The sequence below is a fragment of the Polypterus senegalus genome, chromosome 3 (assembly GCF_016835505.1).
Source record: "Polypterus senegalus isolate Bchr_013 chromosome 3, ASM1683550v1, whole genome shotgun sequence".
NCBI lineage: Eukaryota > Metazoa > Chordata > Cladistia > Polypteriformes > Polypteridae > Polypterus > Polypterus senegalus.
Window position 1 is genome coordinate 37,730,223 of NC_053156.1, and position 18,166 is coordinate 37,748,388.

The window sequence follows — 18,166 nt, forward strand, 5'->3', positions numbered from 1 at the left end:
AGTAGCACAGTTTAGCCCTTTAATTGGATGCATCCCTGCCTGATATGTGAACTGCTTTGCCCACAATTAAAAGGCTTTGCAGAGGGTATTTGGACCATCAGACAGATCATTGTGGGTGAGCTTTCCTTCTGTTCTGTCTTCAAGGAATGGAGGGTTTTTTTAATGATAAAGACTGCGAAATTAGATAGATTGATAATGTCCCTGGGAGAAATTTGCATTTTTACAGAGGCTTTTTGAATCAATCAATACATAAGTAAATAAATTAATATGTGCACACTCTTTGGTCTGAACACACACTGCAAAAAACTATACATAATGAAGTCCTTTTGAAAGACTTAGACACTATACATGGTGACATCAGCTTTTAAAGTGCCTTGTGTGTGATGTCATACAGCGAGACCTTTGAGGGATAAGCCCCTAACAAGAGATTGTTTTCTCTTAAGAAAGAAGCCACAGATGTGGCAGTGCCCAAGTCAAAACAAAATATCTTAGTGGTTAGTAGTTATAATTGTCTGTTATGTATGGAGCTTCTCTTTATTTTTTCCTGAGTTTTCCTGAAGCTGGGATATTAATCTTGACATCGTTTTTAGGATTTTAGCACCCAAGGAATCAAACTCTAAAATCATAATTTTATTCAGAGCTCAGTTTACAAGTTATATTTTATCGACTATCTTTTTCTGATGCACTGTCATTTGGTAGGTTGTAAGATCAGTTTCCATGGGGATTTCCTATGAAGCACTGGAGCTGCGCTGCATGTGGCTTTCTTGATGCACCGCTTTAAAGGTCACCCTAAAATATTCACTAGCATAGTACCTACATTGAACTTTTATTAATGGTGTTTTGAAACAAAGCTCCGCCCTTTGGTATGACTTTTGGTTTATGATTTGGCTTTGATGTTTCCTACTTCTTGAGTTTCAGGTTTGACTATTGCTTAGCCCTGTGACTTAGTTGTTTTTTCTGATTCTCATTCTTTAATCAGAACAATCTAGACAAGAAGAAGCTATTCAGCTCAACAAAGATTGACAGTCTTATCCACTTAATTCTTCTAAAAAATCATCACATCGAGTTTTGAAACTCCCTAAAAGTCCTACTGTCTACCGCACTATTTGGTGGCTTATTCCATATCTCTGTGGTTCTCTATGTAAAGAAAAACTTCCTAATATTAGTGTGAAATTCACCCTTAACAAGCTTCCATCTGTGTCTTGAGTTCTTGATGAAATTGTTTTAAAATAGGAGTCTTAACACACTGGACTAATTCCATTCATAATTTTAAATACTTCACTCATGTCTCCTCCTTATCTTCTTTTTCTTAAACTGAAAAGGCTCAGCTCTTTTGATCTTTCCTCATAACACTTCCCCTACAGTCTTGAAATCAGCCTAGTTGCTCTTCTCTGGACTATTCTGACTGACTGCTCTTTCTGCTATAATTACAGTAATATTAATCAGTATAAATATGTTGCAGATTAAATATAGTACTAGGGTGTTGTACCGTGTTAGCCATTATGAATGTAGAGAAGAGCCTAAATATAAAAAGATAATAACAATAAAATCAGATTCTCTGTGTTTCAAAAACCCTGAAATCCCAACTCAGAACCAAATATAAATTTTATTTAAATTGCAAAAAAAGTTTAATGTTTGCCATATCATAACAAATAGAAAAAAGATATAATTTCTGACAGTATATTCTAATACTAAATCGATATAATGCATTTTATATGTCATGATCATTGTCAGCTTTCCATAAAAAGTCAAGTTGGCCCAGGTTAGTGATTCTTACACATAATCTTGTCTTTATTATGTTTAAGACCCAGAACATGATGACCATCAGATCTGGGGTGGTCCCCCTTGGAGAATCACTACTGACAGTCTTAGCAGCAACCCATCATAACACTACACAGTTCAATAGATGGCCCTTATCCATTCAGTACTACGGTGAGTCATAACCCTGCATGACCCAAAAGGCAGCAACCCACAACACAAACTTTAGAAACTAAAACCTAGGTAATCGATCTAGTGCCAGAGATTTATGAGGAATTACAGAGCAAAGGTCAGATTTAGCCACAGTCAGACTCACTAGAGGCAGAGAGATTGTTCATCCAAATTAAAGGGAGATCACCCATTTCAAAGTCATTTCAAAAACCAAAGTTATACACTGAAGTCTTTTGCAAGAGAAGAACTTTTAGTAAAGGAATTCCTCTATTCTGCAAATAAAGTTCAGACATGTTGGCCAAGCTCATCGAGATGGCTGAGCCCAAGAAAAACAAGCACACAATGGCAGTGATTGTGACATCACCAAGAACACATTCATCTTCCAAATCTGCTTTATCCTAAGTAGGCTCATATAGAAGCTAGAGCCTATCCCAATAGGTGCTCGTCCATCAGAGGGTAAACAAACTCACACTCAGGCCAGTTTAACATTGTCAGTCCACTTAACCTGTGTGTCTTTGGATTGTGGGTAAAAAACCCACATGAGTATAATGAGACAAGCATATTCCACAGAGGGAGGACCCAGAATGTGAGCACTGGTCACCTAGTTGCAAAGCAGCAGAGTTACTATTACACCATTATGCTACCCACCAAAGAAGCAATAAAAACAACAAAAGTATTATTTGCACAAACCTGACAATGGAAACATTTCAAAGTATAAGCAGACATCAGTTTGATTTTAGTGATTCTCACTGAGGCCAACTCAGTATTCAACTATGTTATAATTAGCACAGTGTTTAAAAAATTGACTTCTAAATGGTGAAGTTCATCTCATTATTGTCATGGTTCAGACAGTGTTCCTCCCCTGGCAGGGGTTCGGAGTCTCGTTTCATGTTCAGTTTTGTGCCACTTATTTATGTTAAATGTTGCATTTTGCTGATTGTGGGCATTATTCTTTGCTTTTGATCTTATCTATAAGTTGCCTGTGTTATGTTCCATGTGTTTTGTGGTTGGTGCTGAAGAGGCGGAGCCTCCCCTGTCAATCACCTCCAGGAGCTGCCTTCCGCCCTATAAAAAGGGAGGGTCTTCCACAGTTCCTGGCAGTTCAATTCAGCTGTGCTTGGGAGTTTAAGCTACTAGGCTTAATCACACTTCTGGATTTTTTGACCCCACTTTGGATTTGTGATTTTTAGGACTGTGTTTGCTTTGGATTACTTTATCCATCCATCCATTATCCACCCTGCTATACCCTAACTACAGGGTCAGAGGGGTCTGCTAGAGCCAATCTCAGCCAACACAGGGCGCAAGGCAGGAAACAAACTCCGGGCAGGGCGCCAGCCCACCGCAGGGAATACTTTATTGTCTATGCAAATCCTTTAACACTAGAATTACCAAAGCCTACGAAAAAACTTGTAGATCCGTCACCACCTTAAATTGCTTCTCGTCTTTTGTCCTTTAAATGTGTTGATAAGCAGCAAGCAGTCTGCTATCACATCCTCCACTGGTGCACAGTTTTCTCAGCTCAAGTCTGTTTATCTGCTTGTCAGTTGCTTGAAGTTGTATAGAGTGAGAAGTCAAGGAAAATCACACCTTTTATAAATACTATATCATTATTTGGAACACATGCATTTCATGTGTGTTCCGTGTCTAAAACGATCAATGTAAACACATCGTTAAAAAAGAAACGTGTGTAGAGAAGTAGGATTCTTCACCCAGCGCAGCATTTCCTGAAACACTTGTAGGCGTTAGTGCTTTCCTGCACTTTTCATAATGAACACATAAGCGTACCATTATACACTCAATTCCACTTCATTGAATTCGGAGTGTTAAGGCACAAACCAGCCCCAGACGGGGTGCATGGACAAAACTCAGTTTTCATTTCCTACATGGCCAGTTTACAATTGCTAAATAAAATATAGTGAAACCTTGATTAACGATCGGGGGACGGGGCAGAGGCCACGATGGATAAGAGAAAAGATGGATAACAGAACAGCTATTTTAAAAATGGATTACAGTAGATTAGCATAGCAATTTATCGTATTTACTTACCAAACAAAATATAATATAGTATTAACAAAGTTAATAATTTAATATAACTTGGGGGCCCCGCCACCTGCTCTCTCCGCTTGCTAACCCCTGGGTTTGGTTAACTGGATATACAATTTAAAGAGATTGTTATTTTCATGGGAATTGTTACATATGCATTATTTTCACCTGTACTTTAATACTTCAGTTAAAACAATATTTGGAATTAACTTTTCTTCAAGATCGCATTGAATTTTGATTCCATGTTTCGATAAACATCGTGACAACGCAACGTATAACTGCCCATAAGTGAATATCGTTTCTTTCTCTCTAATAAATAAACCGACTTTTTCGAATGTTTGTCCTTCTGATTTGTTAATTGTCATAGCAAAAGCTATTCTCATGGGAAACTGTAAACATTTTAATCCGAATGGCATATCAAGATCTCTTTTGTGTCTAATGTTATTCGCAGAATATGTAGTACATTACCTTTCTTGTCATCTGTTAAAATTTTACATGCTAGAATTGTTCAACCAATTTTGAATGCAACTAATCTTGTTCCATTGCATAGTCCATCACTCAGACATAAATTACGCAATAACATTACGATACATCCTTCTTTCAACACTAATTTGGCCAGTGGAAGACCAGATGGTGTTAACGCTTGTAGGTATTCTATGGGAAATTGTAAATTTATGTTTTCATCTTCTGCACGATCAGCACCAACTGCTTCAGCATAGTCTATTGATACGCATTTAATCAATTTGGCTTGTAACTGATCGGCAATTTTCATGTTAATTCATTTGACTTCATCGTTTCTCGCTGCCGTATTTAGATGAATGGATGAATCTAAACTGAATCTTCGTAAGTAAGTGTGTGTGTGTGTGTGTGTGTGTGTGTGTGTGTGTGTGTGTGTGTGTGTGTTCATAAGTAAGCCCTTTAATGGATTGGTGTCTGTTCAGGTGCCAGGAATGCACCTGATGACTGTGATCTTGTTTGAAAATAGTTGTAAGTAGGGTGTGACTTGAAAGAATCTCATGGCAAAAGTCTCTGCCTCGTGGGACTTCCTTCCAAATAGTGTCTTCAAAAAGTCACGTCTTTTTTTTTATTATAATAGAGAGATATTGTAATGACCAGCATAATAAGCAAACACAACTCAGAGGTACTGGAGTTTTCTACGTTTTACTTGAGTCTTTGTTTTGTAACAAACGATGGCCCTGTCTTATACTCCATTGTCTGGGTTGCGGAACACACCTCCAAAACAATAAAAGAAAGCTCTCCCTACCAATCAGTTTATCTCCTGCCACTCATGTCCTTTTCTTCTCTATACCACAAACACTCCTGCTTATTGTCTCCTCACTTCCTACTGCCTTCCACCACACCTTCCTTTTTCTCCCAACTTCTCCTGTCACTCATGTCTGTTCCTCACAGAACAGAATTACTTCACCCAGTCCCATCACTTACAGCATTACACACTTTCTGCTCTCCTATAGCACATCACAAGATGCCTGCATGTCACAATATATTAACAAAACATAATATAACAGAATTTGAAAAGAAAATTACAATACAGGATAACATTAATACATTAATAATAATTTCAGTTTTGTCAGCATTACGCTTTGTATCGTTCACTGTTGTTCTTCCTACTCTGTAAATTGAAGCAGTACTTGAAGCACTTTTGCCGTTTTGTAAACGTTTGAAAATTTCTCTTTTTGTGACGCTTCCAACACCACATGCTTAACATTTATTGGCCATAACAATGAATAGTAGAGTAATTATAACAAAAGAGAAAAGCTTTTAAAAGAAATGGTGTTACTACCATCCCGAAGTTACGTAACTGACACTGTGATTTCAAAATGCAGCCTGACACATAGTGCTGTGGAAGAACATTATGTGCTAGTAGAAGGGCAAACCGCACGGCAGCAGTAGTACATAGTAGGCACTGTTTTTTTTTTTTTGGACCTGACGGTTAATCGAGTGATGGATTATTGACATTTTACAGTAACAGGATATCGATAGAAAACTGGAGTATCAACAGACCATCTCAGAGACTGAACACTTTGTCAAAATGTATAAAAGTATGTTAAAAGCATGTTATATTAGACAGGTTGAGGTGGGGAGCATGCGCTAATAGCGCGTTGCCACACCCACCATACAACAAACCACCCAGATTGGCACCAGAGTGCAGCAATGCAACACCACACTGTAACACTGTGAAGTTTTGTTTTTTTTGCAGTGGCTGGAGTGCCCATCCTGCCACTGACCCCCAAGTTTTCCCTGCAAGTTGGAGGACCTGCTTGCTGGGTTGGATGCAGAGTAACGTCCTACCCAGGACAAAGCAATTGCAGCTTAAGGGCTTTGCTCAAGGGCCCAACGGAGTAGATTCATTTCTGGTTTTCACAGGATTCTAACTAGCACCTTCCAATTGAAAACGCAGATCCCTAGCCTCAAAGCCAACCATTCCACCTGTTGAACAGGACTAGAATATGGTGAAATAATAAGATGCATTGATGACCCTATTTAGACCAGTGGCTTACGTATTTTATAGTAAATTGTCACCATCAGTGAATCTGACATAATATCAACTCTGGCTTTAAGGACAATCCTGCAGGTTCTTAAGACTGTCAGCATCAGATACTCGAGTCTTGACTTAATGATCACATCACACCTCCATTGGCTTTCTGCTCCATCTTTAAGTCATCTTAAAAATGTGGCCACAAAGTATAAATCGGTCAAAATGTCAGTCATCAAGGCTTACTGTATATACAGTTGCGGCCAAATGTTTGCATCCACCTCAGCTTAAGTCTTTCAAACTCAACTTTTCACAACTCCACATACGTCTTATTACCACACATTCCCAGTGTTTGTGGAAGATTATTTGTACTAACAGTAAGCCGAGTCCAAAGTGTTTAACTAAATTGCAACACAACACATATGGATTTTAGCACCGTTGTATTGTGTCATAATGTTGTTTTGGAAGAATTAAGTGGATAGGACTAGCGAGCTTTGTTGAGCTAAATGACCTGTTCTCGTCCAGATTGGGCTAATGTAAACTAAAGGTTTGATTGCTTTTCACTATGGCACACAATTTTTGTGTCAGTTTAAAATGCAATACACAATTCATGTCCATAGATCACATGACATCTGTAATAATTTTGCTCTGAGTATATTGCATTTAGATTCAAGACCATGCATTAATCACAATAAAACTGAATGTAATCAAATGATCAGTCAGCATTAAAAGGTGAGGCTAGGGGTATCAACATTTGGGGTAAGAGGCGATCCACTTCTAAACATTTCTGTGTTTTGATGGCAAGCATGTGGAGTGATTAACCAAAACAGTGAGAAGTGTGCTTAAGGTCTTGCTGAAGTTGTCTAAATAATGTGTTATGCTTGCCTTTCACTACATCTTTCCAGTCTTCTTCAGATAGTCCTGACAGATATGTCAAAAAGTTTAGCAATAGCTGGTCTGGTCATCCCCAGGTATTTACAGACCACATTTAGGGGAATATTGGAATGAGGACGCCCTAGTTGATGATGTACATAATACTTTGCTGCAGGACTTGAATTGCATTCTTAAGGTGTTGCTGTAGCAGTTGAAAAATTCTTCTCCTGTTGCAGCTTCTATCACATCGACCCTTTCCAGCAACCAGTCAAAATGGAAGGGAATTAAATCACCATTTGCTTTGCCACCTTCTACCTGTTCAATGAGATTCCATCTTTAGCGCCGGGATTGCGATTGGAACGCCTCTGTTGACACCTCTTGCCCCACCTTTTGACGCTGATTGGTTATTTGATTTTAGTCAGTTTTGGTGTGATTAATGCCTGCTCTTGAACCGAAATGCAGTACACTCAGAGCAACCGCTAAGCACAATGCAATACGCTTGCTTTGCTTTTCGTTGTGACTAGCAATCTATGGACATGCATTATGGTATGTATGAGGTTGATTAGCATGCACCATATATGGAAGCTTGAGGCATGTTCACATACGCAGATATGACCATCAAGAAGGAGTGACTCATTCAAGCCACCTACCAAAAAGTCCAACAGGACTTTCATTGTACTGACTTGATTTTTAAAAGTTGAATTTGGATTACCAAGCTGCTCAACCCCTTTTTATTAAATTGAAATAATTTAACATAAATTATTAAAATGAATATCAGAATAAAGAATTTATTTAACACCTTCTGGCCTCTTCAAGCTTTGAAACAGAAGTTCTCTCAATACTATGTGAGTCTAAATTATCAGTTTAGTCAGTAAAGTTTGACTTTGTGATTCTAAAGTTAGTAAGAGGGATGGAAAGTCCTGGCACGAGACTCACTGAGACCTGAAAAAACAGCTGTGTCAATACCAAAGAATTAAGCTGGGACAGCCCACCTTTTATGTGGCCAATTATTAAGTCTTATCTGACATGTGGGTGGAAGGTGAGCTTGACATCCTGTTATTGAGACTCATCAGCTGTTAAATATTGCCGTTCTTAGGGGCAGTTTACTCCTCAGTCGTTAGGTGCTTTCCAATCGCAGGATCTTTTTTTAGGAACCGGGGACTTTTTAGATACTCTGGAACTTGTGTAGAATTCCCACCACAATATTGTGGGCCATTTGTAGTTCCTGGTACTTTTTTAGCTCCTACTCCATGGTATGTACTTTTCATTCAACCAGGAGTTATTGTGGGTGGGGCACGAGTGATGAGCTATGTTGATTGGTTAACTACAAACACTGGTGCTATCTTACAGATCTGCTAGTAGTTTGGACTTTAGAGAGTTACTGGTAAAGATGGAGTGCCACATAGCAGCCTCCCTGGTGCACTATGCCATATACCACATTGAAACCACACTGAAACAGTAAGGCTGGGTTTATACTTCATGCACAGACCCTTCTGCTACACAACCATTGTATTGTTTATATGTATTCGCATACTTATGTAAATCTGGAATATTCTACTGGGTGGTGTGTAAGATATCATCATGGTGGGAAAACATGACTTGGCTTTGCTGTGTTGTGAATTGCTGGAAACATCCATTAATCCCCTGGACACCATGCTGCAATATCTCTGAAAAGGATGGAGGCACCCATTCCAGCAACCATTGGGCGCAAGGCAGAAACAATCCCTGGATGGGGCATCAGCTCATCTTAAGGTGAATACAAGCATATACATCAACTAGCGTTATTTTAGCATTACAAAATCTCCAAACCTGCATAGCTCTGGAAGGAAACCAGAGCACACTGTGGAGGGAGCACTACCGCTCCATCTCAGTGTCACCCCCATATATGTAATTATTAACAGCAGTCATTATTTAACACTAGAATTACCAAAAATATTAATCCTGGCACATAAAACATTTATTTATTTTTTAATAGGATGAGTGCCCTGGCCAAGCAGCAACACACAACACGATTGTTGGTTTCATTATGAAAAGGCGCTATATAAAACAGTTGTTGGCTTGCTTGTTGTTGAGTCAGTGACTTCCCATAGGGATCTGGTGGGTTCCTGCATGGCACACTACACATATGCTGTCTTTATGTCTATAAGGAACTATATACTGTAAAACAATTCTTTTTTGTATTAATGACTTGAGAGGTACTGATGCCTCCTAATGGACATTTAGGGTGTTGCATGACCCACCACACATTGGTTTGTTTTACTCTGAAAGGATGTTACATTATAAGGCTGACATCTTTATCCAAGGTAACTTACTTACAACACTTGAGATACAATTGGTTCCATTTCTAATGTTTTCCCAATTGGAGCAGAGGGAGGTGAAGTGACTTGCTCATGGTCACGTAGTGTCAATAGTGGGATCTGAACCCACAGCCTCAAGGTTTGAGGTAGAAAATATTAAGCACTACACCACACTGCCTGATACATGAACCAGCTGTTGGATTTATTAATGATTTGGGGGCAGTGTCTTCCCACTAATGGAAAAGTAGGATGTTGCATGGCCCACCATGTAGTTGCTGGTTGCACTCTATAAAGATGTCCTAGAGACAGGCTTTTAACCTTGTGGCCAGGTAAGGTGCTGCTTTAGTCCCCACCAATGACTCTCACGATGACCCTGAGCGTGTAACTTCACTGTACCAAATGTGTCAAACCTTTCATCACAGATGTAAAGTTCCTTTGGACGGTGCTTGAAGACTACTTGTGAGATTTATGCTTCGGAAGGTGGAGGGTCTTCCTCACATTCACCTACACGAGGAGAAGACCTTCATGTAAACTGTTTATTTTTATTATAATTTTTGTTAGAACTTTGTTTAGTCAGCTCAAAGGCAATATCCAATTATTGAATGTGTACAGTAAATATGCCTATACTGCTAAGGGAAAATCCAAAGTCACGTGACTGGGCTAGTGTCTTTGAGTCTTCAGGGTCACCTAGGGAGTCTTAAGTGCCCTCGCCTTCCGTTTATAGGATTTTATTTAAAGTGGGAGGCCTCCTTAATTGGTCTGAAGAATTACCTGCGCATACACCATTGTGAAAGGAAAACAAATAATGAAATGAAGGTTTGGGGTCCTGGCAGGTATCCTATTTAATGTAGCTGTCCAAAGGATGTTGAAGGTAGAGCACAAACATGCAGAAGAAAACCTTTGCAAATAATAAAGATTAAGAGGTTCTAAGCTTTGTTCTTTTCAAAAGCTGGCCTTAAATTGAACGCTGACTTCCGAAGGTGGCTTCTGTCTTACTGGACTGAAACCAGAAGGTGCGTGGCTTGATGGGTGAAGGAAGTGGCCTCATTGGTCTTCTGTTGTTTTCAAACTGACAGAACAAGTTAGTGGCAGTTGGCACACACTTTTCTTTTTCCGTACTCACTCAGCACAAATCCATAAAATGTTCCCCAGCCCACACCTTATTCTTTTCTATGATTCTACTCTAATTTATATACGTTTGGGGCCTGCTGAATTGGTTTGAAGGATTGCCAGTACAGTATATACTCTACATTTCATTATTTGATTCCTGTCAGAATTCTTTCCCAAAAGATAGAAAGTTGAAATTAGATATATTTATAGACAAGCTGCCTAAATTAATAAGTATGTGTGAGAGTGATGGACTGGAGTTCCATCCAGCTGGGAAGACACTCTGACTTTTATAGTCCTGAGCTGCATTAACTAAGATTGAATGGCTTTAATGAACGTGGTACTCCGTGCAAACTGTTTTTATATTAAAGAGAAGTGGACTACATGTCTGGTTAGCTAAAGACAAGAATGGATATTCAATTGTGTCACACAAAATGCCAATCTGAGCCTGTCTATCCCAGTATCTATTCTATAACCCACTGTATCCTGAGCAGGCCCACTGCGAAGCCAGAGCCAATCCCAGCAAGCATTGGGCAGAAGGCAGGAATGACACCTGGGCAAGGTTAACAAATCATCACATTCACACACATACACATACACATGTCAGTGCTCAATTTAACAATGACAATACACTTAAAGCCAAAGTCACATTATGAGAATTCTAGTCAATGGGTATGTCATATGTGCTGACCACTGTTAAACTGAACATGTCAGTTTAAATGACTAAAAATCTCTGGACAGGTCATATTTACCTTCCAGGGGGGTCGTGCCCACCCCCTTTTTTCTGACCGCCAATAAGGTGCTGCCTGATGGACTTGGCACTGTATGAAGAGTTAACAGCTATGATGACTTCAACTGCAGTCTCTGCCCTTTTTTGTCTTTTTTTCTTTCTGTCATGGTATATAAAACACACGACAGCAGACAGACGAGCTTCTGTTCTATTGATGAGGTCCAAAACACATGCATTCCTATTAATTATCCCTGCATTATAACTGCATTATTGCACTTCTGGATGAGCATGTAATTGTTTTTCAGCTTTTATGCACACAGAGCTGCCATTGTGACTAAAGACTAGATCAAAGCTGTTTGAACTTGCCTGGGTGAGTCGCAGACTAGTTGGTGTGAGTCACTGGGTAAGTTGGACGACACAACCAACCTTCTCAGGAGTGCACCGCCGACTGCCTCCGACTCCCAAAGATTATGTATGTGAAGGCTACGACTGAAAATCACTGGACAAGTTGTGTAATGTGACATGGCCTTAACCTGAATATCTCTGGTCTGTGGGAGGGAACCCACTGAGTCTGTTTACTTGGTGAATGTCTGTCATCCCATAACGTTGTTGTGCTTCTTTTATGTTTGTAATAAAACACAACAGGTGGCACAGTGGTTAGCATTGCTGTCTTACATTCTCTAGTGACCTTCCTTGTTCAACTCTGACCCAGTTACATCCTCACAGGGTGACCATTACGAATGGTTATGAACATGTCTTTGATCCTTTACATTAATTCTCTGCATTTCTGCCCAATTCTGAATTCTGTCCTGGGCCATCTCTACTAACCCCCCCTGATTTAATGTCATTTGTCTTGTGACTTTTTAGTCATTTAAAGTCAGGGTCATACACTGAACTTGCTTAGCAGAAGAAAAAAAGACAAAAACACAAAGAATGAATTTGTGATGACATAACATTCAGAAACTGGTTTAAACCAGCTCAGGGACACAAGTGGGTAGAGCCAGTCTTGTAACATTGGGCACAAGGCAGGAAACTGTCCTGCAAGGGCAGTCATAGAGAGATAATGTGGCTAGTATTTTATAATTCTACTAGCTGTGCTACCTGTTGAAGAAATCTGAGCATTAGTGTTTGTAGTGCACCATCTATTGGAATGTATTTTGTAATGTGTGTAGTAATAAAATGCATTGCATTTGTTATTCTAAGAAGTGGATTACTACAAATATTTGTGATGCACCATCTGTTGGAATGCCAAATGCAATGCATATGTCAATATTATATGCCTTTTGGTATGGGATTTACTAAAGCAGTGTTAATGTTTTTGATGTGTCATCTGTTCGAATGACAAATGCAATACTTATGTCACTGTTATGTGCCTTTTGGTATGGGTTTCATAAAAGGAGTGTTAATGTTTGTTGGAATAACAAATGCAATGCATATGTCTCAGTTATGTACTGTTTGGTATGGGATTTGTAAAAGCAGCGTAGATGTTTGTGATGCGCCATCTGCTAGAATGACAAATGCAGTGTATATGTCTCTGTTATATACAGTATATATCTTTTGTTGTACGATTCAGAAATGCAGTGCTACTGTTTGTGATGCGCCATCTGTTGGAATAACAAATGCATTGCATATGTCTGTGTTGTATGCCTTTTGGTGTGGGATTTGTAAAAGCAGTGTTAAGGTTTTGTGATGCACCATCCATTGGAATGACAAATGTAATTAGTTTTATTACTACAAATATTTGTAATTTACCATCTGTTTGAATGACATAGACATAGCAACCGGATGAACACACAGAAACACAGACATCCTCTTATTAGGGTGGATTATAATGAATGCAATTGCACACATTTAACATAATGATTTTTATTGATTTTTATAAAGCCATGTATATGTCATTGTCCTTTTATGTTGTTCTTAAATGCACAGGAACATGTGGAAATGCTGGAGGGGGTGAACACTTTTTATAGGCACTGTGTAAGACTGCATTAGAGGGAGCTTTGGTTTCTCGTACACATCATCAGTAAGATCTTCCTCCAACCCATTTAAATGTGTTGATAAGCAGCAAGCAGTCTGCTATCACATCCTCCACCGGCGCACAGTTTTCTCAGCTCAAGTCAGTTGCTTAGAGTTGTATAGAGTGAGAAATCAAGCAAAATGACACCTTTTATAAATACTATATCGTTATTTGGAACACTTGCATTTCATGTGTGTTCCGTCTACAACGATCTATGCACAGTAGTTAAAGCAGAAACTTTTTCATGTTTTAGTAATAATTGACAAAATGTAGACATGAAATGTATAATGTGTGAAGCCTGAATTCCAAATATCAACGAAACACTTTCACAAAAGGTACAAATATAACAGAACATTCAAAAATATAACTGCAGAAAAACAACCCGCGTTAGGGTGCGACATTGACATGCATTTACTACGACTGCTTTGGTGGCGCAACGGTATCAACTGTTGACTGATAATCAAAACATCATGGGTTCGATCCCTGAAGAGTCCGTTTTGAGAAGTGAGCTGCTTTTAATCTTACTATTTTAGAATAAAATCATACATTTGATTTCAGTCTGTAACAGCCAGTGTAAATGTATGATACTTGTAAAGGTTAGCTTTGTTTTTTTTTTATTATTCAGTTTCATTCTCTCAGTCGCGTTCACGATCCTACCCTATATCTGACACTGCTGTTTTCACATAAAGATGTGCTATAGCTCTGCACTCTAAGTAAATAAATCCAAATAAATAACATTCGATCTGGCTTTTATGTAAGTACCATACAGTGGTGTGAAAAACTATTTGCCCCCTTCCTGATTTCTTATTCTTTTGTCTGTTTGTCACACAAAATGTTTCTGATCATCAAACACATTTAACCATTAGTCAAATATAACACAAGTAAACACAAAATGCAGTTTTTAAATGATGGCTTTTATTATTTAGGGAGAAAAAAAATCCAAACCTACATGGCCCTGTGTGAAAAAGTAATTGCCCCCTGAACCTAATAACTGGTTGGGCTACCCTTAGCAGCAATAACTGCAATCAAGCGTGTGCGATAACTTGCAATGAGTCTTTTACAACGCTCTGGAGGAATTTTGGCCCACTCATCTTTGCAGAATTGTTGTAATTCAGCTTTATTTGAGGGTTTTCTAGCATGAACCGCCTTTTTAAGGTCATGCCATAGCATCTCAATTGGATTCAGGTCAGGACTTTGACTAGGCCACTCCAAAGTCTTCATTTTGTTTTACTTCAGCCATTCAGAGGTGGATTTGCTGGTGTGTTTTGGGTCATTGTCCTGTTGCAGCACCCAAGATCGCTTCAGCTTGAGTTGACGAACAGATGGCTGGACATTCTCCTTCAGGATTTTTGGTAGACAGTAGAATTCATGGTTCCATCTATCACAGCAAGCCTTCCAGATCCCGAAGCAGCAAAACAACCCCAGACCATCACATTACCACCACCATATTTTACTGTTGGTATGATGTTCTTTTCTGAAATGCTGTGTTCCTTTTACGCCAGATGTAACGGGACATTTGCCTTCCAAAAAGTTCAACTTTTGTCTCATCAGTCCACAAGGTATTTTCCCAAAAGTCTTGGCAATCATTGAGATGTTTCTTAGCAAAATTGAGACGAGCCCTAATGTTCTTTTGCTTAACAGTGGTTTGCGTCTTGGAAATCTGCCATGCAGGCCGTTTTTCCCCAGTCTCTTTCTTATGGTGGAGTCGTGAACACTGACCTTAATTGAGGCAAGTGAGGCCTGCAGTTCTTTAGACGTTGTCCTGGGGTCTTTTGTGACCTCTCGGATGAGTCGTCTCTGCGCTCTTGGGGTAATTTTGGTTGGCCGGCCACTCCTGGGAAGGTTCACCACTGTTCCATGTTTTTGCCATTTGTGGATAATGGCTCTCACTGTGGTTCGCTGGAGTCCCAAAGCTTTAGAAATGGCTTTATAACCTTTACCAGACTGATAGATCTCAATTACTTCTGTTCTCATTTGTTCCTGAATTTCTTTGGATCTTGGCATGATGTCTAGCTTTTGAGGTGCTTTTGGTCTACTTCTCTGTGTCAGGCAGCTCCTATTTAAGTGATTTCTTGATTGAAACAGGTGTGGCAGTAATCAGGCCTGGGGGTGGCTACGGAAATTGAACTCAGGTGTGATACACCACAGTTAGGTTATTTTTTAACAAGGGGCAATTACTTTTTCACACAGGGCCATGTAGGTTTGGATTTTTTTTTCTCCCTAAATAATAAAAACCATCATTTAAAAACTGCATTTTGTGTTTACTTGTGTGTTATTTGACTAATGGTTAAATGTGTTTGATGATCAGAAACATTTTGTGTGACAAACATGCAAAAGAGTAAGAAATCAGGAAGGGGGCAAATAGTTTTTCACACCACTGTATAAATGTTGATGTACAAGTATAACAAAACAAGTGTACTTTTATTCAAGACTATAACCAAAGAAAAAAAAAGTCACAAGTACACTGCAGAGCTTCCTGTGTTTGAGCGACACGGGCATGCTCAAAAAATACACGTGTCATGCCATGAAATGTGCACGCAGACACTTCAGTTTGCAAAGCATTGGTACAAGAATGTAGTCAGACTTCTTTTTAGGGCACATACACCGGCCTTGGTTTATTTACTTACTTCCTACAGAGTGCATAGCAATAGCGCATCTTTATGTGAAAACAGCAGTGTCAGATGGGGGTTTAGGATCGTGAATGCGACTGAGAGAATGAAACTGAATAATAAAAAAAAAAAAATCAAAGCTAACCTTTACAAGTATCATACATTTACACCAGCTGTTACAGACTGAAATCAAATGTATGTTTTTATTCTAAAATAGTAAGAATAAAAGCAGCTCACTTCTCAAACTTGTCAGGGATCGAACCCATGAAGTTTTGATTATCAGTCAACAGTTGATACCGTTGCGCCACTGAAGCAGTCGTAGTAAATGCATGTGAATGTCGCACCCTAACGCGGGTTGTTTTTCTGCAGTTATATTTTTGAATGTTCTGTTCTATTTGTACCTTTTGTGAAAGTGTTTCGTTGATATTTGGAATTCAGGCTTCACACATTATACACTTCATGTGTACATTTTGTCAATTATTACTAAAACATGAAAAACGTTTCTTTTTTAACGATGTGTTTACTGTACATAGATTGTTGTAGACACGGAACACACATAAAATGCATGTGTTCCAAATAACGATATAGTATTTTTAAAAGGTATGATTTTGCTTGCGTTCTCACGCTATACAACTCCAAGCAACTGACACGCAGGTAAACAGACTTGAGCTGAGAAAACTGTGCGCCGGTGGAGGATGTGATCGCAGACTGCTTGCTGCTTATCAACACATTTAAAGGACAAAAGACGCTGACGGTGAGGTGAGAAGCGATGTAATTTGGGACAGATCTACGAGTTTTTTTGTAGGCTCTGGTAATTCTAGTGTTAATCCACCCAAGGCTCACGGGTGCCAGTCCATCACAGGGCCCACTTATGCACACAATTTGCCAAAGCTACTTCACCTGGCACACAAGTGTTTGGACTTGCAGTCACAATGTGCAGACTTCACACAGTTAACAAGCCGACAGAGGATTTAACCCTGAAACTGGAAAGCAGGACCCTGACAACTGTGCCAGCATAAATTGTGCAAATCCATGTAGACCAGGAGTAGAACATGTCAACTCCGGATGAAAAGCAAGAAGACATAGGATTTGAACCCAGAACTCTGTGTCTGTCAGGTGGCTATGGATTATCAGGAAACCGATTAACTGTTTCACACCCACTTGAGTGAGCAGAGCCTTTACTAGAGTGATCATTTTGACCCGATAGACAGACTTCTGGGGTCCCACACGACAGTCCCGCTCTGACTTGTTCTTGATGTTCCTGGAGTCTGTTTGTTTTTCCCACGCCGCTGTTTTCCAACCCAGCGGAGCAGGCGGGCCACTTGTGTATGAATTCTTCAACTTGTTCTGACCTGCATGTCTCAAATATTTTCACCTACACCTTGGATTTCCCACTTCAGCAGGACAAATCTCAGGGAATGGTGAAAAGGGCCGTGAAACGCAACAGGACCCCATGGCTTTACGGCTGAGGGGCCAAATGCTGACCTTTCTGCACTAAAATGTCACCCAGTGTGTCCTTACGCAGGTCACTGACAGCCATTTGACATCTGTTTGTTGTGTGGAGACATTCATGAATAGGGCCGATGTTTATGATGTATATAATGTAAAGACTGCTTACTTGAGGGGAGGTGACAGTAGTCCTAGATGCCCTTACCGCGAATACTCCAAACAGTAGAGGTAGGTGTGAATCTTGAACCACGCCTGTCTGAAAATTCAGCAGCCGCTCCATGAATTGTCAAGCCATTTTGAAAACAACAGCCAGCATGTCACAGAATAAGAGTTGGCAGGCCCAGTGGCATCCCATCCTGGTATGGCACCTGCTTGTCTTAAGAATGTAAAGCACTGGGTGAAGGTGGCACGAGTATTACTGGCACCCAGCTGCCTGCTCTTCTGGACATGGACAACTGAACAGCTCAGGGGTCCTGCACGACCACCTTCACACTCCTCCTTCCTGGCCTAATGGCACTCACAGCAGTAGATTCAGGGACAGAGTCGTAATGGTAGTGGACAGTCAATCATAAGAATTCAAATATTGTATACAAGCTGGTATTTGGACCCTTTAGTCAG

The 18,166-nt window shown here is 39.7% G+C and overlaps 1 protein-coding gene across 2 annotated transcripts in view; it reads left to right on the top strand.

The window, feature by feature from the left end:
• Positions 1 to 18,166, top strand: part of agfg2 (ArfGAP with FG repeats 2) — an 86,392-nt gene that overhangs the window by 16,178 nt on the left and 52,048 nt on the right. The window lies entirely within an intron of this gene.